Below are 21,845 nucleotides of genomic sequence, written 5' to 3'. Positions count from 1 at the left end.
TCAACCTTTCAAAGCCGTTTCTGAAGCAAAAGACAACGTGCAGAGCCATTCTGGTGTCCACTTCCTCATGTGTCCTACACAAAAATTCCTCAAAACTGGGCGAATCAACATCATGACCGAAAACATACAGCTCTCTTCGTGTCTTCAAATACACGAAAGGTTTCGGCAGTACTTAAGCTGCTTATATAACCAGATCAATTTTTTTCCCATGTTCCATAAATTGCTTTCATTAAATTTGCTCTGCTCTTTGTATTTACAACAATCTTTTTCCGGTTTCTAATTTTTGAGCTCGTCAAGAAGGCAAAGACTGTCGAGCAGCGACCACTTAACTGATGATACCCACTGCAGTCCTTCAGAGATATACTGCCACCATTTGGATTAGTGTGACCAAACAGTTTATCATATCAGTCTCCCACGATAAGAATCTCACTTGCTGTTTCAGGTATCCCTTCCAACACAGCTTCAAGCAGCCGCATGGTATAGATGCTGACGGTTTCATGTTCAGCTGGTGGCCTTTGGTGAATCGACAGCATAAATTCGATAACAAATGCTTCACACCCGTAGAAGCAATTCTCCTCTTCGAAGTTCGGGTTTTCAGGACATTTACGCAAGCCACTTGCCTCTCCTAGAAAGTCTAGCACTGTAAGTTTAATACCACTTCAAAGCGCCGACGTAGAATTCCTGAGCTCAAAAATTGAAGGAGCATATGTAACGAATTCAAAGCTCAGAATATTTTTAAGCTGTTTCAATTCACTGTTATTGCTGGAATCTATCCCACACAGGATTCTCTTCACTGTCAGGAGCTCTGAAAAAACTACGCTTTGTCCAACAGTACTAATTTTTTATCCCAATTTTCTTGAAGCAACATCCATTGGGGTTACTGTAACTTTTGAAAAACCTTTTCATCCCCTTTGACATACTTCGCTCCAACTTCAAGTCCTCATTCCTCAGCTGCAAGTAAGGAACTCGCAACCAATTGACTAGCCTGCTCATTGGTTATTACATTCATAAGGATTTCTTTAAGGAAGCTTTAAGGAAGGATTTCTTTAAAGACGCTTTACAAAAACACTAGGATACCTGTGACTGCTATTTATTGTCCTAGGTTATCTCAGGTGTCCAAAGTATGTCCTTACTATTACTAAACCACTGCCAGAGAAGTCAAACAGTTAGTGAAATACTCAGAACCAAGTCCTTTGCTTAAAAAAGCTAGCACTTACCAGGAACATTTTCAATATGTACTCAGATGATATAGATAACATTCAAAATTAATTCTTTGAACTTCTTGAGTAATAATAAATATTATTGAGTAACCCTGATTTAGCTAGGCAACCTCTATTAAAATATTTTTAGGATGAAGTTGTGGACAGACAAGCACATGCCCTAAATTCTTGGTACCATAATATCATTTCAGTTGATATTTCAGAATGGACGTCTACATTACATACTTTTTGTCTGTAGACTGTCCTTTGTTGGCTTTAAAATCTTCGATTATCAATAAAGTGTTGACATTGACGTTCGTGCAATGAGATCACATTGCTAGGTAGCGCAGTCGTAAAAATTCCGCTGGGTCTATTAGTGTAGCGCAAAGAGGGTGTCCGAGCGTGGAAAGATATGGTCCACATTTTGGGAGTTGGGGCAGGGGAAGGAACTTGTAAAATACATAGTATCGCACAAAGTATAGCTTTTTCAGGCTAGTGTCTATCAGTTGAAGAACTCCTAAATTCTTAATGGTTGCAGGTGCAAATTAAGGCAAGGTAAATGTGAAAAGTAGAGTGGAGAGATAATACTCCCCCTCTACTCTTGAAATCCCTCATTAGTGAAATTGGATCTCAAATTACAACCATAGAGAGATATTCTACCAGACAAAATGCTCAAAAAGTTCTCCAGAATAAAAATATACCCTATCTTTTTTTTTTTTTTTCTATATCTGCAGATGCGCTTTTTGTACCATTGGAGCAAGGAATTTTAAATGAGCCGCCAGATATTCGTTTTCAGCGCTTGTTTCTGCCCTAGATTCCATATTTAAACTGTGTTTAGCTCATTGAAGCCTGGTAACTATTTTCTAGCGATCTTACTTTATCGTGGGTCTTCGACCTGCTTTTGGGTTAAAAAGTAGCTATCAGATGCCAACTACCTCATTCAGGGTGGATATAAACAGGGGCAGATTTAGAAAAAATCTTTGGGGGGGGTCATTGGACCAAGGGTGCCATTGTGACAATATGAAAGCCAATATTATTTTCCTATAGCTGGGCCATTCGCTATTTAATTAGTCACAAAACTAAAATTAAGGATTTTTTGAGGGTGGAGGGGGTTTATTGTTAGTCAAAACCTACCATTCGATTTCCAGTTAGTTTTGGATATTTCACCAAAATATCCGGAAATATGCTTTGATCCCCTTGCACATTCAGCCATCAGTCTTCGTCTCTTATCAAACAGTTCGTGGTAACAAACTGTAGTAAGGAGCAACCTGGCTCAATAGTAAAGGAAACTCTGAAAAACGGAATTTTGATACTAAAAGATACATCAAAAGAATCGAATTTTCATACTGATTCTAAACATATAAGTTTCATCAAATTTAGTCTTTGTCATCAAAAGTTACAACTCTGAGAAAATTTGCCTTATTTTGGAAAATAGGGGGAAACACCCCCTAAAAATCATAGAATCTTAACAAAAATCCCACCATCGCATTCAGCGCATCAGAGAACCCTATAGCAAAAACTTCAATCCTCTATCTGCAAAAATGTGGAATTTCATATTTTTTGCCAGAAGACAAATCACGGGTGCGTGTTTATTTGTTTTTTTTTGTATTTTTTTCTTTTCCCCAGGGGTCATCATATTGACCAAGTGGTCCTAAAATGTCACAAGAGGGCTCATTCTAACGGAAATGAAAAGTTCTAGTGCCCTTTTTAAGTGACCGAAAATATTGGAGGGCACCTAGGCCCCCTCCCACGCTCATTTTTTTACCAAAGTCAACGGATCAAAATTTTAGATAGCCATTTTGTTCCGCATAGTCAAAAACCATACTAACTGTGTCTTTGGAAATGAGTTACTCCCCCACAATCCCTGGGGGAGGGGCTGCAAGTTACAAACTTTCACCAGTGTTTACATATAGTAAAGGTTATTGGAATGTGTACAGACGTTTTCAGGGGGATTTTTTTGGTTTGGGGTGGGGTTGAGGGGAGGGGGCTATGTGGGAGGATCTTTCCTTGGAGGAATATGTCATGGGGGAAGAAAAATTCAATGAAAAGAGCGCAGGATTTTCTAGCATTACTATAAAATAACAATGAAAAAATAAACATGAAAACGTTTTTCAATTGAAAGTAAGGAGTAGCATTGAAACTTAAAACGAACAGAGATTATTACGCATATGAGGGGTTCTAAAAATACTTTAGCATAAAGAGCGAGGTATTTAGGAGGAGACAAATACCTCACTCTTTATGCTAAAGTATTCTTTAGTAATTTCAACTATTTATTCTACGTCCTTTCTGATTCAGGGGTCATTCTTAAAGAATTGGGACAAAACTTACGATTCAGTGTAAAGAGCGACGTATTAACGAGGGTACAAACCCCCTCGTACACATAATAAAAATATAAGAATATAAAAGTTTGTTGCGTAAGTTAATTCTTAAGCTACGTATATTTTTTACTAATAAAAACGTTCGTTAAACATTAGCAAGTTCTAGTTGCCTTTTTAAGTAGCCGACAAACTGTAGGGCAACTAGGCTTCCTTCCCCACCCCTTATTTCTCAAAATCGTCTGATAAAAACTAAGAGAAAGCCATTTAGCCAAAAAAAGAATCAATATACAAATTTCATTTTAATAATTTATGTGCGGAGAGCCAAAATCAAACTTGCATTAAGTCAAAAAGGTCCAGAAATTAAATAAAAAAAACTAGTTTTTTAATTGAAAGTAAGGAGCGACATTAAAACTTATAACGAACAGAAATTACTCCCTACATGAAATGGGTTGTCCCCTCTGCAATCCCTCGCTCTTTACGCTAAGGTCTGACTCTTTGCCACAATTCTACTTTTTAAAACAATTAAAAGCTTTAGCGAAAAGAGCGAGGGATTGCGGAGGGGACAACCCATTTCATATACGGAGTAATTTCTGTTCGTTTTAAGTTTTAATGTCACTCCTTACTTTCAGTTAAAAGAACTAGTTTTTTTTTATTTATCCATTCTATGCTCGAGTCCAGATTTTTTCTTTTTATCCCTTTTGAACTTTTAGCTACTAACCTACTTTTCAATATGTCATTTAGATTTCAAAAGTTGTTATATAGGCTAGTTTATATTACATAGATTTTCAAAAGTTTTTAGAGCTAGATTAATGAAAACTTCTGCACTGAAAGCAGACCTTAAGTTATACTCTGGGAAGCTGTTTCTGAATTCTCACCCCAAACTCTACGAAAAATAAAATTTCCCTAATTGTATATGAATGACTAATGATTCATCAAAAGTTACTCAAGCTACATTAAAGGAAATTTCAGGAAAAAATTTAGAGCCTAAATTAAGCTGTGGGAAGATGTTCCTGAATCCTCTCCCCGAATTCTGCCGAAAATTGAATTTTTCGAGGATTTGTTTGCAGATAAAGTTTCTTTGCTAGGGGTTGTTTGGAAATTTAACGATCTGATTGGCATCATGTTTAAGGGGGTTATAAATTGGTTTTTCATGGAAGTTGCAAATAAAAGTCCAATTTTTTGTGAAATATTTTCCTATATGATATTTATAGAAATTTTTAGAAAACTAAGGGCATAAAAATAATTTTAGATGTGTAGTTAACATAATTTACCGAAATTTGTGTGATCATTAATCCAATTTTTCCACAACAATACTGCAAAAAATATGTATCTTCTCACAGGGCAGTATCCAAAGAGGTTACCCGGTTGCTCTCCTACCCAAAAAAAGAAGAAGTGAAATGTCCCACTTATACAAAAGTAACAATAAGGAATGAATGGCACCAACAGTTCCATTTTGGTTGCTATATGGCACCTCATATGGTAAAATTTATCAAAAGCACGTAGATATGAGCAATAGCTTTAAAATTAGCCGTTAAACATCTCTCTACGATGGTGTAGTAGCCTAGAAGCCCTGCTAATGTTACAGTAGACAGCTGATGAACAGACGATTAATCAAACTTACTAAGAAGGTAGGGAGGAGAAGAATACGGAATAGGTGATTGTAAGCCTGTAGGGAAGGGTTTTGGACCATAAATATTACAATGGTATCCCTTTAAACTTCTAAGCTTTTCCAGTTGAGAAATGGCACCAAAAGTACCGTCTATGTGCCATTTGGTGCTTAAATACGGTAGAATGGACAAAAAGCACATTTATATGAGCAATATCCTTTAAACGAGCTATTAAAAATCTCTCAACGATGTTCTGGTTGCCTGCTATCCTCACCATTTGAGAAATGGCAACAAAAGTACCATTTGGCACTTGCAGATGGTGGAATTTATAAGAAACACTTAGATATGAACAATAGATTTCAAATGTACCATTAAACATCTCTCTATGATGTTCTGGTAACCCGCTACCCCCAGGTAGAAAAAAAGGAGATACAGTGCTAAAAAATGTAAAAAAGTGATATTCCTTGTTATTCAAGTTGGAGGACTGTAATTTTTCTACAGAAGGCTTTCGACCATGCTGGTACACTTTTCATTTCCATTTGACACCATTTTTAGGGAATTCAGGCTTTTTGAAAATCACCATAAATTTGTTTTTACAATAAACTTTTACTCTTAAGACTAACCGAAATTGTAGTTACCATTTCTGAGTCAGTGATAAATGTTTATTTTTTCTTATTAGATAGTTTTTATTTAAATTTTTTTTTCAACTTTTGGCTACTGTGGGCTGTGGTTTGCTCTTTACTAGGTCGCAGCTACTGCTGCAATTATTATAAAGCGTTTTCATAAATGTTCTGATGAAACTCTTTGAAGTGACCTAGGGGAACAAGATATTCAAAAGTCAGCAAATGGTATTACTAAGTTCTGATAAACTATCAACAATTTTGTTTACAAAATAACCCAATATCTTTTATGAGGCAACATTCTGTCAGGGAGTCTCAAGTCAGATTTTCCAATTTCCAAGGTAAACGCGGGAAACACTTGAATACAACATAAACTGATTTCATAGCAACGTAAATTCGAATCCTTTCCAAACAAGAGTCTTAATTAAGTCTTATTAAATAAAGTTACTGCCACTTAGGGTTGAACATCTCTAATACAATCTTAGATGCAAATCCGTAATACTTGTTCTTGTTCAGTCTTATTCTATTGGGGGTAAAAATGAATTATAAGCTAAGTCACACGTGGTTCGGATAAGTTTCAGAGTGAATAACTGTATAAAAATAGATGCATTAAGACTGATGTCATTTTATCAGTAATAGTCAACAGCGGACTCTTTCTATCTAGTCACAATTTTTGGTTCAAACAAGCCAGCCTACCCTGTGATTATTTAGCCGTATCCTACCCATGCCATCAACCCCTTCCAAAGGAGCTCCTTCTGATTTTGACCTTTTGTCCAAGGGATTGATGCGTCCAAGTGAATAAGTATCTATTCATGATATAAATACATCATTGGCGTATATTACCATTCTTTGAAGAGCTTGACAACACTATGCCACTCAACTACCGCAGGGATTTCGTAAGTGAGTGGGCATGCATAGATTGACAACTGTAGCGTATCAAGTCTGGGCGAAGTGATTTCTAAAAGAAAATTCTTGTTTCAAAATCTACTAAACCTGCGTGTATCCCTTGTATTTTAGTTAAATTTGAGAAAATGCAAGTTTTGGCTCTCTGTCTAGAGCAGGGTATTTCACTTTGAGGAATTAAAGCTTAGAAAAAGCGATGTTGTGAAAACTAGCCTTCTTTTGACTTTTTTGTCTTTATTACGTTTATACTTACCACTTAAACAGAATTTTCATGATAGGTTTTTCCATAGAGTCCCTTGTCTTGAAGATAATTTTACAATGATAATTGTTCTAATTGATAGACCTAATTCTGAAATTAAAAAAACATTATGAGTGGTATTAGGAATATGTAAAATAAAATCTTTTTCACTGTTCAAAGTAGAAAGAAGCCAAAGCTAGAGAATCAGATATATATATATATATATATATATATATATATATATATATATATATATATATATATATATATATATATATATATATATATATATATATATATATATATATATATATATATATATATATATATATATATATATATATATATATATATATATATATATATATATATATATATATATATATACTAGCTGTTGGGGTGGTGCTTCGCGCCACCCCAACACCAAGCTGGTGGGGGCGCTTCGAGCCCCCCCAAGCCCCTCCCGCACGCGTAAGTCGTTACGCCCCATATTAGTTACGCGCCATTGTAGATGTTTCCCTGTGTACCACCTATGAATATAGATAGATTTATATATGTGTTTTGAACTACGTAAAACTTGCGAATATACAACATTCTTGGATTTCCCATTGTCTGTGCATATACAAAGCCTTATGTACTTATAATGACGTCATATGCAAACGCTCTTTTTACAAACAAACAAACATGCATACACAAAACTGGTTTTTATATAGACAGATAGATAGATAGATAGATACAATACAAATTAACTGCGTAAAACTTGCGGATATACAACATTCTTCGCTGTCCAGTTGTCGCTGCATATAAATAGATTGTCAGGTTTACCGACCCTCGAACATGCAACGTACAAATGTCCATGGGAAAAAACAATCAGTATTAAGATCTATACCACATTTTTCTAATGATTGACCTTGAGCTTTGTTGATGGTGATTGCAAATGCTAATCGAATTGGGAATTGCAATCTTTTAAAGTAAAAAGGCAGATCCATTGGAATCGTGGGAATACGAGGAATAAGATCAGCCTCACCCTCAAAAGGCCCTGTCAAGATTGTGGCCTCTATTACGTTTTCCATTGTTTTTTTTTTTACGGCAAGTCAAGTGCCATTGCAAAGCTTTGATGGGTTGATATTTCTTAACAGTATTATTGGTAAGCCTATTTTTAGTTTTAGCGTGTGGTGGAAACCCTGAAAGATCCACGGAATTTAAAAATTCAGATGGATAATTTACCGCCTCATTTGGTTCCAAAATTGTGTCGACTGACTTGTAAAGGACTGCCTGGTCTCGAATCTTGGTCAAAACAATATTGTTGATTTCGTAGACGTCTATATTTTTGGGTGCAAGAATCGCTCTTTCACTTAGCCATTTATTATTTTTATAATTGTTTAGAATATTCGGAAATACTTTTTCAATCAATTCATTTTTGGACGTCACTAAATTACAGAATTCAGCAGGTATTTGTATACGTCCTGAAATTGCGTCTACTGGGAGCTTTCCGTTTCCAATTGCCAGCAACTGATCTGAAAATGTTTGACCAGAGTCATCGTTTTGCAATCGGACACGCATATTTGTAGTTAATTTTAATGTTTTTACGTGTGCCCATAAATTGGAATTTTTCAGGCAAGCATTCATTTCGTCTGCAGGGTTGATCTAGGTATTATAGGTAATGTTTGCCTGAAATCTCCCGCAAGCAATATTAATGTGCTGCCAAGGGCTTCGAATTCCCTCGCAAATCTTTCAAACATTGATCCAGAGCCTCGAGCGATTTTTCGTGTGCCATTGTGCACTCGTCCCAAATAATAAGTTTGCATTGCTGCAATACTTTACCCATCCCAGATGATTTGGAAATATTGCACGTGGGAGTTTCTGTAGAATGCAAATTCAGAGGCAATTTCAAAGCAGAATGAGCAGTTCTTCCACCAGGCAGCAACGTTGCGGCTATTCCGGACGACGCAATTGCCAACACTATATCATTTTTTGATCGAATTGATGCCAGAATCAGTTTTATCACAAACGTTTTACCAGTACCTCCTGGCGCATCAAAAAGAAAATTTTTCCAACGTTGTTATCGACACAATGCATTATCGTATCATAAATGACTTTTTGTTCCGACATTAACTAGGAAATGTTATTTTGTACATACGACAATAGATCACTCGTACTGTAACTTTGTTCACGATCCAATTCTACACATGTCGAAACAGCAGCGGTACGATTAGGTGAAAGCATTCCCAAATCCTGAAGAGGTTTGTTTGCCATACATACGCACAAATCTTCTATAATAACTAAAGTGTAGTTATAAATTTCTGATGTAAAATCAAAAGTCATATCTGACGTCTCTAACCGTTTTCGATGGAGTATATCTTCGGACATTTTTGATTTAAAATTTTCCCATATCTCTGTAGGAGCTGATGGAGAGCAAGTTGTAGTATGATGCCAAACAATGCACGAATTTGACTTGGAGTTGACGTTTCGCACGCGTCATTGATGCAGTTATCCCAGTGTTGGTCATTCTCCAATAAATTCAGAGCTTGGCATGCACTATGGTAAGTGTCATGTATAGTACCGTTTACAGTTCTCAAATACTCGAAGGACGCCGGACCGGGTATATTCACCAAAAGCAGGTGTAGAAAGAAGCATTCATGTTAATTGGGTTGAACGGTGTAGTCTTCCTATCGTGGTATCTTTGAAGATGGTAGGTTGGCCGTCGACTGACTTACCCTGTTTTCGACGTTAAAATACTTTATTCCACATGTAATACGAAGGCACTTCAGTATACAGCAGTTTTTTTTGCAAAAAAATCATATTTGCATAGCGAAAAGAAAGCAGTTAACTTTGTTTCCGGTGGATTCAGGGCTCTTTGTTGCACGTTGGATTCCGAAAAATAAACGCGTTGACGCGTTACGCGTAGGTAATGTTTGCCTGAAATCTCCCGCAAGCAATATTAAGGTGCTGCCAAAGGGTTTCGACTTCCCTCGCAAATCTTTCAAGCATTGATCCAGAGCCTCGAGCGATTTTTTGTGTGCCATTGTGCACTCATCCCAAATAATAAGTTTGCATTGCTGCAATACTTTACCCATCCCAGATGATTTGGAAATATTGCACGTGGGAGTTTCTGTAGAATGCAAGTTCAGAGGCAATTTCAAAGCGGAATGAGCAGTTCTTCCACCAGGCAGCAATGTTGCGGCTATTCCGGACGACGCAATTGCCAACGCTATATCATTTTGTGATCGAATTGATGCCAGAATCAGTTTTATCACAAACGTTTTACCAGTACCTCCTGGCGCATCCAAAAAGAAAATTTCTCCAACGTTGTTATCGACACAATGCATTATCGTATCATAAATGTCTTTTTGTTCCGACATTAACTTGGAAATGTTATTTTGTACATACGACAATAGATCACTCGTACTGTAACTTTGTTCACGATCCAATTCTACACATGTCGAAACAGCAGCGATACGGTTAGGTGAAGGCATACCCAAATCCTGAAGAGGTTTGTTTGCCATACTTACGCACAAATCTTCTATAACAACTAAAGTGTAGTTATAAATTTCTGATGTAAAATCAAAAGTCATATCTGACGTCTCTAACTGTTTTCGATGGAGTATATCTTCGGACATTTTTGACTTATATTTTTCCCATAACTCTGTAGGAGCTGATGGAGAGCAAGTTGTTAAAATGATGCCAAACAATGCACGAATTTGACTTGGGGTTGACGTTTCGCACGCGTCATTGATGCAGTTATCCCAGTGTTGGTCATTCTCCAATAAATTCAGAGCTTGGCATGCACTACGGTAAGTGTCATGTATAGTACCATTTACAGTCCTCAAATACTCAAAGGATGTTGGACCGGGTACATTCACCAAAAGCAGGCGTAGAAAGAAGCATTCATGTTGATTGGGGTGAACGGTGTAGAGTCTTCCTATCGTGGTATCTTTAAAGATGGTAGGTTGGCCGTCGACTGACTTACCCTGTTTTCGACGTTCAAATACTTTATTTTTAGTATTCCACGTGTAATACGAAGGCACTTCAGTATACAGCAGTTTTTTTGCAAAAGAATCATTTTTGCAAAGCGAAAAAAAAGCTGTTAATGTTGTATCCGGTGGATTCAGGACTCTTTGTTGCACGTTGGTTTCCGTGAAATAAACACGTTGACCATTCTGTAAATGTACCGCTAAGTGAACAACAGCTGGACTACGTTCATGTATCGGAAATGAAAGAATTCGCCAAACAGCTTCATTACTGCTTATGTATCTTCCAGCCTGATATTCTACGATTTCATCGAAATCTTTGATTTCGGGCTGCAAGCCAAAAACTGCCATGTCACTGCCTTTGTTGACGTATTTACATATGTATTTGATTGCCTTTACGGAGTTACAGTATTCAACGTTTATGTGTGCATTAAATGTTTTTGATAATAATGGGGAATATGGAACAACCCACTGGTTATCTACTTCGATGGTGGTACCGTTACGCTTCTTTATTATTGCTGTTTTACCGCCATCTTCAGTAGATCTTCTTCTATATTGTGGGTAACCATCATTGCCAGTAATTGTGTTTGATACTAAAAGTCGAGGATATTGCTTTGTGCACCTTCCTTTGGCCATGCATGGTGAATTTTCGTTCAGTGCACCGCAAGGTCCATGAATCATATTTTTTACAATAATATCATGTAACCCCTTATCGACATTTTTATCAGGTATTTCAGCGGAAATCACATCATCAATTTCGTTCGAAGTAATTTTTTTATGTAGCCAGATTAGTATATGTGCGTGTGGCAAACCTCGTTTTTGCCATTCCACTGAGTACATCCAGCATCGCACTGACCCAAACACTTCATGTTTTACAATGTAGTTTATCAGTGATTTCAACTTTTGCCGGAAGACACGTGCCATAATGTCATGCCTATGAACCGCCGATTGTCCTTGAAGTAAAAGCTGCAGTATCTCGTCCCAAGATTGATTACATGTAAATGTAATAAATAAATCTGGACGACCATAGAGACGAACATACGCAATAGCATCTTGAGCATATTCATGCATATGACGGGGACTGCCAGCATATGACGAAGGTAAAATTGTTAATCTTCCATCGTTTGTGGTATTACCGTCATTTATAACTGCATCTCGCAAATGAATGTATTGTTCAGAGCGGAGCTTGGTCTGATTCAGGCGGATATATAGCAAACGTTCTGATTCAATTTTAGCATACATATCCACGACGAATTGGTGAAACAATTCACGGCATTTTAAAATATAATTTTCTTCATCCTGCCGAATCATTAGTCTATAGGAATAATAATGCATTGCACTGCATTTCTTATTCATTTCTTTGTTAGTGGCTGGATTCATCAATTTAATATTAAAGTGATAGCCATTCGGCTCCATCCCAAAAAAATGATAGGATATTGTAGGGCATCGTAGCATCGATGAGTTTCAGCAATTCTTAACAACTGAGCGTTTCGCTTATGAAGAATAATATCTCGAGGTAAAACTGATCACCGACCATAACGATTGCCACTTCGTCGATAGTTGGAGCATTGTATCTACGCACATGTTGGCCAGGAGGCGTTTTGTCAGCGGAAATAACAATTTTATGCGTATCAGTAGGCATCAAATCGATGGCTGTTTTGAACAGACGCACTAAATTATTATTTTCGTGGAAAAGATGTTGCAATTGGGAAACGATTGTCCTTTCAACGTTGGGAGAAATTTCGCAACGTGCATTCAATTGAGAATTTCTATCACTGATGAAGTACAATTGTAAAAATTTATGATTCTCGCCTGAGAATGGTAGAAGGGACCCTGCTTTATGATAAATTTGCCCTTTTACTTTGAAAGTAGACATAAATTGATCTGGATTTTGTATTTGGGCTCCAAACGACGTCATTTGGAAACATGAGTTGTATTTTCTGATTTTTGACAAAAAACGCTTAGATTCTGACGTAGTTCCAGTAAGGAAAGTCTTCAATGGCTCTGGTGGTGCAGCCAATAGAGGAAGTTTAACTTTTCCTGAGGCGCAACACATTCCCATTGTTTCACCATTGAATTTCACGGCCTTGCAATAGGGACAAATTTTAGACATTGTCCCGATTTGAACACATCTACTCAAGCTATAATCATCGACTGGGTTGTACCTGAATGCCAGGCGATAACTTTCAGGTTGCTCTGATTCCTCGGCACGCTTTCTTTTCTTACTTTCTCTATCAGCAGCAAGCCTGCTTCCGCGTTGCTCTGGTAGTTCCTCGGCACGCTTTCTGTTCTTTCTTTCTCTATCAGCCTCAAGCCTGTTTCCTTGCTGTTCTTTTGATTCCTCGGCACGCTTTCTGTTCTTTCTTTCTCTATCAGCCTCAAGCCTGTTTCCCTGCTGTTCTTTTGATTCCTCGGCACGCCTTCTTTTTTCACTTTCTCTTTTAGCAGCAAGTCTGCTTTCGCGTTGCTCTGGTAGCTCCTCGGCACGCTTTCTTTTCTGACTTTCTCTATCAGCAGCAAGTTTTTTGGCATAGACTCTTTGAGCATCTTCATCGGCTTTTGCCATGGTAAGTTCATCAGTCATTGTAAACTTAAACATTAATAGATTTCTACGTGAACATATGTCTTAAATATCTTGAATGACGTCACCGTCAAAGCAAAAATGACGACAACTAATTTCATGACGTCAGCCGACACAGAAACATGACGTCACATGACAACTAATTTCATGACGTCAGCCGACACAGAAACATGACGTCACCTGATCCACAGACAGACAGACAACTTATTTTTATATATATAGATAGATATGTATGTTTTTAACTACGTAAAACTTGCGAATATACAACATTCTTCGCTGTCCCATTGTCTGTACATATAAATAGATTGTCAAGTTTCCCGACTCTTGAACATTCAACATATAATTGTCCATGAGAAGAACCATCCGTATTCAGATCTATACCTCATTATTCTAATGATTGCCCTTGAGCTTTGTTGATGGTGATTGCTAATCAAACATTCCCTGTGTCCCATTGTCATTTATATATCCCCCTGTGCCCCTCGGCGTCCCCGTTGTAGTTGTTTCCCTGTGTCCCAGTCGTCATTTATAGTCGACAAACATGACGTAAGTCGACACACAAACATGACGTCAGTCGACACACACGTCCCAGTCGTCATTTGTGTCCCGGTGTCCCAGTCTGTAATTCCTCTTTGAGTGTTCCGGTCGTCATTTATATTCCCTGTGTCCTGGTCTGTATATACATTCGTTTTTGAATTGGTATATGATGAAATACATTTTTTGTTTTTTTCCTTTTTTTCTTTTTAGTTTTTTTTTGGTTTTTACCTATTTTTAGCTTTTTGTTTTTTTTTTCTTTTTTCTTTTTAGTTTTTTTTGTAGTTTTTACCTTTTTTATTTTTTATTTTTTTTATTTTTTTAGTCTTGTTTTTCTCCTTTATTTTTCAGTTTTTTTCCTTTTTTTGTTTTTTTCTTTTTCAGTTTTTATTTTTTTTATTAGTTTTTAGTTGTATTTTTTTCCTTTTAATTTTTTGCTGTTTTTACCCCTTTTTTAGTTTTTTTCTTTTTTAGTTTTTAGTTTTTTACCTTTTTTAGTAGTTTTTACCTGTTTTTTAGTTTTTTTAGTTTTTTTTCCTTTTTTAGTTTTTTTTCTTCTTTTGTATTAATGCTAAAGCCAAGGTTCGAACCTGGGACCTCTCGGACCTAGAACCAGGAACATAACGCTTTACCAACTCAGCTACTTCGGCTTGAATACATTATATCTTTTTTATTTTTCTTCTTTTGTATTAATGCTAAAGCCAAGTTTCGAACCTGGAACCTCTCGGACCTAGAACCTGGAACATAACGCTTTACCAACTGAGCTACTGTATTTGTATTTGTATCGGATTAACGACGCTTCTTGACTACTAAGGTCCCTGCATCGGCCCTGTAGTGCATTCCTGCAGCATGGTTCGATCTCTGGGTCCCGTATTACCACGCTAAGGTCAAACCCACTGCGCCAACACAGGTAGTTATATAATTGAGCTACTTCGGCATGAATACATTCGTTTTCAAATTGGTATGTGATGAAATAATTCAGACGTCATATGCGGACAGTGACGTCACTCGACACAGACAACTTATTTATATATCTATATCTATCTATCTATCTATCTATCTATATAAAAATAAGTTGTCTGTCTGTGGATCTGTGGATCAGGTGACGTCATGTTTCTGTGTCGGCTGACGTCATGAAATTAGTTGTCAGGTGACGTCATGTTTCTGTGTCGGCTGACGTCATGAAATTAGTTGTCGTCATTTTTGCTTTGACGGTGACGTCATTCAAGTTATATAAGACATGTTCACGTAGAAATCTATTAATGTTTAAGTTTACAATGACTGATGAAGATGCTCAAAAAGTCTATGCCAAAAAACTTGCTGCTGATAGTTCCTCGGCACGCTTTCTTTTCTGACTTTCTCTATCAGCAGCAAGTTTTTTGGCATAGACTCTTTGAGCATCTTCATCAGTCATTGTAAACTTAAACATTAATAGATTTCTACGTGAACATATGCCTTATATAACTTGAATGACGTCACCGTCAAAGCAAAAATGACGGCAACTAATTTCATGACTTAATTTCAGAACTTAATTTCTGTGTTGACTGACGTCATGAAATTAGTTGTCGTCATTTTTGTTATGACGATGCTTAGTATATTGTAAAACACATTAATTTGGTTAATTATATACCATTTAAAACACCAAAATGAACATGCTGGAGTAGTCACTCGGTGAGAGAGGGTGTCAGAACGGAGAATGAAGGTCCCAGGTTCAAATCCCGGTTAGGCTAAAAAAGGTAAAAATCTAAAAACTAAAAAAAAACTGAAAAAACTAAAATAGGCAAAAACTACAAAAAAAACTAAAAACTAATAAAAAAAAAATAAGAATAAAAATAAAAAAAAATAAAAAAGATAAAAACTAAAAAAAGTAAAAAAAAAACGAAAAAAACTAAAAAAGCTAAAAAAAAGGTAAAAACCAATAAAAAACTGAAAAGAAAAAAAGGAATAAAACTAAAAAAATTTTCATCTAAAAAACTAAAAAAACTAAAAAAGGTAAAAACTAAAAGAACTAAAAAGAAAAAAAAAAAACTAAAAAAAGGAAAAAAACTGAAAAATAAAGGAGAAAAAGAAAACTAAAAAAGTATAAATAAAAATAAAAAAACTAAAAAGATAAAAACTTCAAAAAAAACTAAAAAGAAAAAAGAAAAAAACTAAAAAACCTAAAAAAAGGTCAAAACCAATAAAAAAAACTAAAAGGAAAAAAAGGGAAAAAATTAAAAATTTATTTCATCACATACCAATTCAAAAACGAATGTATACCGGGATGACGACCGGGACACAGGGAATATAAATGACACAACTACAACGGGGACGCCGGGGGGCACAGGGGGATATAAATGACGACCGGGACACCGAGACACAAGGAATATAAATGACGCCCGGGACACTCAAAGAGAAATCAGAGACTGGGACACCGGGACACAAATGACGACCGGGACACAGGGAATATAAATGACGACCGGGACACAGGGACATAACTACAAAGGGGACGCCGGGGTGCACAGGGGGATATATAAATGACGATGGCGACTCAGGGAATGGTCGATTAGCAATCACCATCAACAAAGCTCAAGGGCAATCATTAGAATCATGAGGTATAGATCTGAATACGGATTGTTTTCCCATTGACCATTATATGTTGCATGTTCAAGAGTCGGTAAACCTGACAATCATTTATATGCACAGACAATGGGACAGCAAAGAATGTTGTATATTCGCAAGTTTTACGTAGTTAAAAACATATATATCTATATATATATATATATCTATCTATATTCACAGGTGGGACATAGGGACACAACTACAATGGCGCGTAACTAATATGGCGCGTAACGACTTACGCGCGCAGGGGGGCTTGGGGGGGCGCGAAGCACCCCCACCAACTAGGTGTTGGGGTGGCGCCAAGCGCCACCCCAACAGCTAGTATATATATATATATATATATATATATACATATATATATATATATATATATATATATATATATATATATATATATCTATATGTATATCTATCTATATATATATAAAAATAAGTTGTTTGTTTGTCTGTCTGTCGACTGACGTCATGTTTGTGTGTCGACTGACGTCATGTTTGTCGACTGACGTCATTTTGAGGATTGAGCATTTTTCCGTCATGAAGTTGTTTGTCGACTGACGTCTAGTTTGTCGACTGACGAAATTACAGATCGGGACAACGAAACACAAATGAAGACCGGGACACCGGGACACAGGGGATATAAATGACGACCGGGACACTCAAAGAGAAATTACAGACTGGGACACCGGGACACAAATAACGACTGGGACAAATGGGACAGCATAGAATGTTGTATATTCGCAAGATATTTACAGGTGGGACCCAGGGACACAATTACAATGGCGCGTAACTAATATGGCGCGTAACGACTTTCGCGCGGGGGGGGACTTGGGGGGGGGGTGCGAAACGCCCCCACCAACTAGGTGTTGGAGTGGCGCGAAGCGCCACCCCAACAGCTAGTATATATATATATATATATATATATATATATATATATATATATATATATATATATATATATATATATATATATATATATATATATATATATATATATATAAGTTGTCTGTGGGTGTGTGTGTCGAGTGACGTCATGTTTGTGTGTCGACTGACGTCATGAAGTTAGTTGTCGTCATGTTTGTTATGACGATGACGTCATTAAAGGTATTTAAGACATTCGTTCACGGAAAAATTTTTAATTGTAAAATGACTGAAGAACCTACAATGGCAACAGCCGAGGAAGCTGCTCAAAGAGTCTATGCCAAAAAACTTGCTGCTGATAGAGAAAGTAAGAAAAGAAAGCGTGCCGAGGAATCACAAGAACAGCAAGAAAACAGGCTTGCGGCTAAAGAACACAAAACCGCGCAGTTAGATGAAAATCCACCTGGACAGCGAGAGTCAAAACATATCAAAACTGAAAATGATAGCGATGATGTTTGGGTTTGGGATTTTGACTTTGATAAGGTCATCAATGCCTACCAGATTTAAGTTAAAAAAAACAAAGGTTCGGCGATATGTACTTCATAGTGATAAAGAAGAAAAAGAAAACTGAAAAAAGAAAAAACTAAAAAACTAAAATAAAAACTAAAAGAAAAAACACTCAAAGAGAAATTACAGACCGGGACACAAATGACGACCGAGACAGAGGGAATATAAATGACGACCGGGACACAGGGACACATCATTAGAATAATGAGGCATAGATCTGAATAAGGATTGTTTTTCCCATGGACAATTATATGTTGCATGTTCAAGAGTCAGTAAACCTGACAATCTATTTATATGCACAGACAATGGGACAGCGAAGAATGTTGTATATTCGCATGTTTTACGTAGCTAAAAACATATATTTATATCTATCTCTATTCACAGGTGGGACACAGAGACACAACTACAATGGCGCGTAACTAATATGGCGCGTAACGACTTACGCGCTCGGGGGGCTTGGGGGGGCGCGAGGCGCCCCACTAACTAGGTGTTGGGGTTGCGCGAAGCGCCACCCCAACAGTTAGTATATATATATATATATATATATATATATATATATATATATATATACATATATATATATATATATTATATATATATATATACATGTATATATATATGTATATATATATATGTATATATATATATATATATATATATATATATATATATATATATATATATAAATTTTATATTATATATATATATATATATATATATATATATATATATATATATATATATATATATATATATATATATATAATTTTGAAATAAAAATCTTTCTAAATCAAAAATATTCTTTTCAAGTTAGATATTTTAATTGGTCATCACTAGTTTATTCTTTGTTCTGGGGACCAACTCTCAATCACATTTTAGCGGGTATTTAATCACCTTTTAACGGGATTTCTCCTCTTTTTGGAGTATTGGTTACTAGACTGTCCTTTCAAAAGAGAGTCTTTAGTCCGTAAATAATTGATGACATAATGAGAAATGATTATCCAGCTTTGGAATATTGCCTAAGACTTATTTGTCATGGCCCAAGAACATTAAGTCAGTTTATTAGTGTGTTAAAAGAGACAAAATTAAATTATATTCCAAATTTGTTTGAAGATTAGCCATAGTTTTAATTTCTCCTCCCATTTCTCTAGTGAGGAAATAGGTGATCAGATTTAGCAACTACTGGTAGTAAAGAACTATTTTCTTGATCACAAGTTAGTTTCAAGTTAGGTGTGTGAGAGTCAACAGTGAATATAAAATGTTTTAGACAAGTCCACTATGTTTGTGTACATTGGGAATCTGGTCATCACGTGAGAATAACACTATTTCGGACGAGTATGATGAAAAATATGTAAATTACAGTGAGGATATGCAGTACAAATTAAAGACTGTAATTCCTGTATTGAAGACATTTGTGACTTTCACACTAAATTATTCTATGTCATTTAAAAGGGAACACCAGGAGGAAATACCAGAGCAACGCAAACCCAGGCTTGTGGCTCAAAGAGAAAGGGCTAGATTGGAAATTTCCAATTTACGTCAACGAAGGTGTGTCGAGGAACCACCAGAGCAACGCGAAACCAGGCTTGTAGCTGACAGAGATAGTAAAAAAAGAAGGTATTTAGAGGAATCACCAGAGCTACGCGAAACCAGGCTTGCGGCTTTACGTCACCGAAGGTGTGGTGAGGAGCCACCAGAGCAACGTGAAATCAGGCTTGCAGGGGACAGAGATAGTAAAAAAGAAGGCGTGTCGAGGAATCACCAGAGCGAAGCGAAACTAGGCTTGCGGCTGACAGAGAAAGTAAAAAAAAGAAGGTGTGTCGATGTATTACAAAAGCAATGCGTGTATAATCTCCTGGCATTCAAGTGCTGCCCTTCCGATGATTATAGCTTGATTCGTTGGAATATCCGCAACGTTACTGCCTGTTGGAAAAACTACTCATTCCGTTTTGAAATTGCCTGTGAATTTGCAGTCTACAGAAGTTCCCACGTGCAACATTTCCAAGTCATCTGGGATGGGTAAAGTATTTCCGCAATTCAAACTTATTGGGACGATTACACAATGACGCACAAAAATCGTTCGAGGCTCTCGAGCGATCATTGCAAGATTATCGAGGAAATTCTAAACGCTTTTGCAGCACATTAATATTGCTTGTGGGAGATTTCAGGCAAAGATTAACTATTATTCCTAGATCGACACCTGCGGACGAAATGAATGCTTGCCTGAAAAATTCTTATTTATGGGTACACGTCAATACATTAAATTTAACTATAAATATGCGTGTCATATTGCAAAACAATCACTCCCGTGAAATATTTTCAGATCAATTGCTGGCAATTGGAAAAGGAAAACTCCCAGTTGACTCAATTTCAGGACGTATACAACTGCCTCCTTAATTCTGTAAAATAGTTACGTCAAAAAATTATTTGGTTGAAAAGGTATTTCCGAATATTCTAACCAATTATAAAAATCATAAATGGCCAAGTGTGCCAGCGAATTTGTCGCCAAGAACAAAAACGTCCAGGAAATCAACAATATTATTCTGACCAAGATTCGAGATCAGGCAGTCATTTACAGGTCATTCGACGCAGTTCTGGAATCAAATAAAGCGGTTAACTATCTATCAGAATTTTTAAATTCCCTGGATCTCCCAGGGTTTCCACCACACGTGCTACAACTAAAAAAAGGCGTCACAATAATCATGTTTTGAAATATTAACCCACTAAAGCTTTGCAACGGCACGCGACTTGCCGTAAAGAAAAACAATAGAAAACGTAAAAGAGGCAACAATCTTGAATCGGCCTTCTGAGGGCGAGGCTCTTCTTATTCCTCGCTTTCTTATGATTCCAACGGATCTGCCTTTTCAATTTAAAAGATTGGGATTCCCAATTCGAATATCATTTGCAATCACCATCAACAAAGTTCAAGGCAATCATTAGAAAAATAGGTTATAGATCTTAATACCGATTATTTTTCCCACGGACACTTATATGTTGCATGCTCAAGAGTCGGTAAACCGGACAATCTATTTATATGCACAGACAACGGGACTGCGAATAATGTTGTATATCCACAAGTTTTACGCAGTCAAAAATTAGCACCTTGCATACGTGTTGCTTTAGGGAGGAGGGTAGGCTTGCGACTGAAAGATAAAGTAAAAAAGAATGTGAGTCGAGAAATTACCAGAGTATATCAGAGGAACTACCAGTTGTATATCCGGAAATTTTACAGAGTTATAAACTAGCACCATGCACACGTGTTGCTGGGCACGTTGCAAAAAAAAACTAAAAAAGAAAATAAAAAATAAGAAAAAACTAAAAAAACTAAAAAAGGTAAACAACTAAAAAAACTAAAAAGAAAAAAAGGAAAAACTAAAAAAACTAAAAACTAAAAAAAAGAAAAACTAAAAAGAAAAAGATTAAATTAAAAAAAAGGATTACAAGAATTCAAAATCCTTAAAAAAGAAAACCAAAACTTTGAAGCTGTGTAGATATCATTATTAGAAATTGAACCTGCTTTAATAATCAAATATCTTTGAAATAACCGTAATAGAACACAAGGGACAATAAGAATCTATATATAGAAGCCTGCCGCGTGCCGTACTAGTATTATTGCCCCAGCCAAGCTAGTATTATTAATAAAATTGGATGTGTTTCAACCGTATGTGTTCTTATTTGTCAAAAATGAAACCCAAAGTTTATTAAATGATTGAATATTATCAATAAATCAGACGTGGTTTAACCGCATATGTTCTTATTTTTAAATTCAAAACCCAAGTTTCTTAAATGATCAAATATTTTTAATTAAATAAGTTGTATTTTAACCATGTACCTTCTTTTTATGAAATTCA

The sequence above is a fragment of the Artemia franciscana genome, chromosome 7 (assembly GCF_032884065.1).
Source record: "Artemia franciscana chromosome 7, ASM3288406v1, whole genome shotgun sequence".
NCBI classification, from domain to species: domain Eukaryota; kingdom Metazoa; phylum Arthropoda; class Branchiopoda; order Anostraca; family Artemiidae; genus Artemia; species Artemia franciscana.
Note: the sequence above shows the minus strand (reverse complement) of the source record.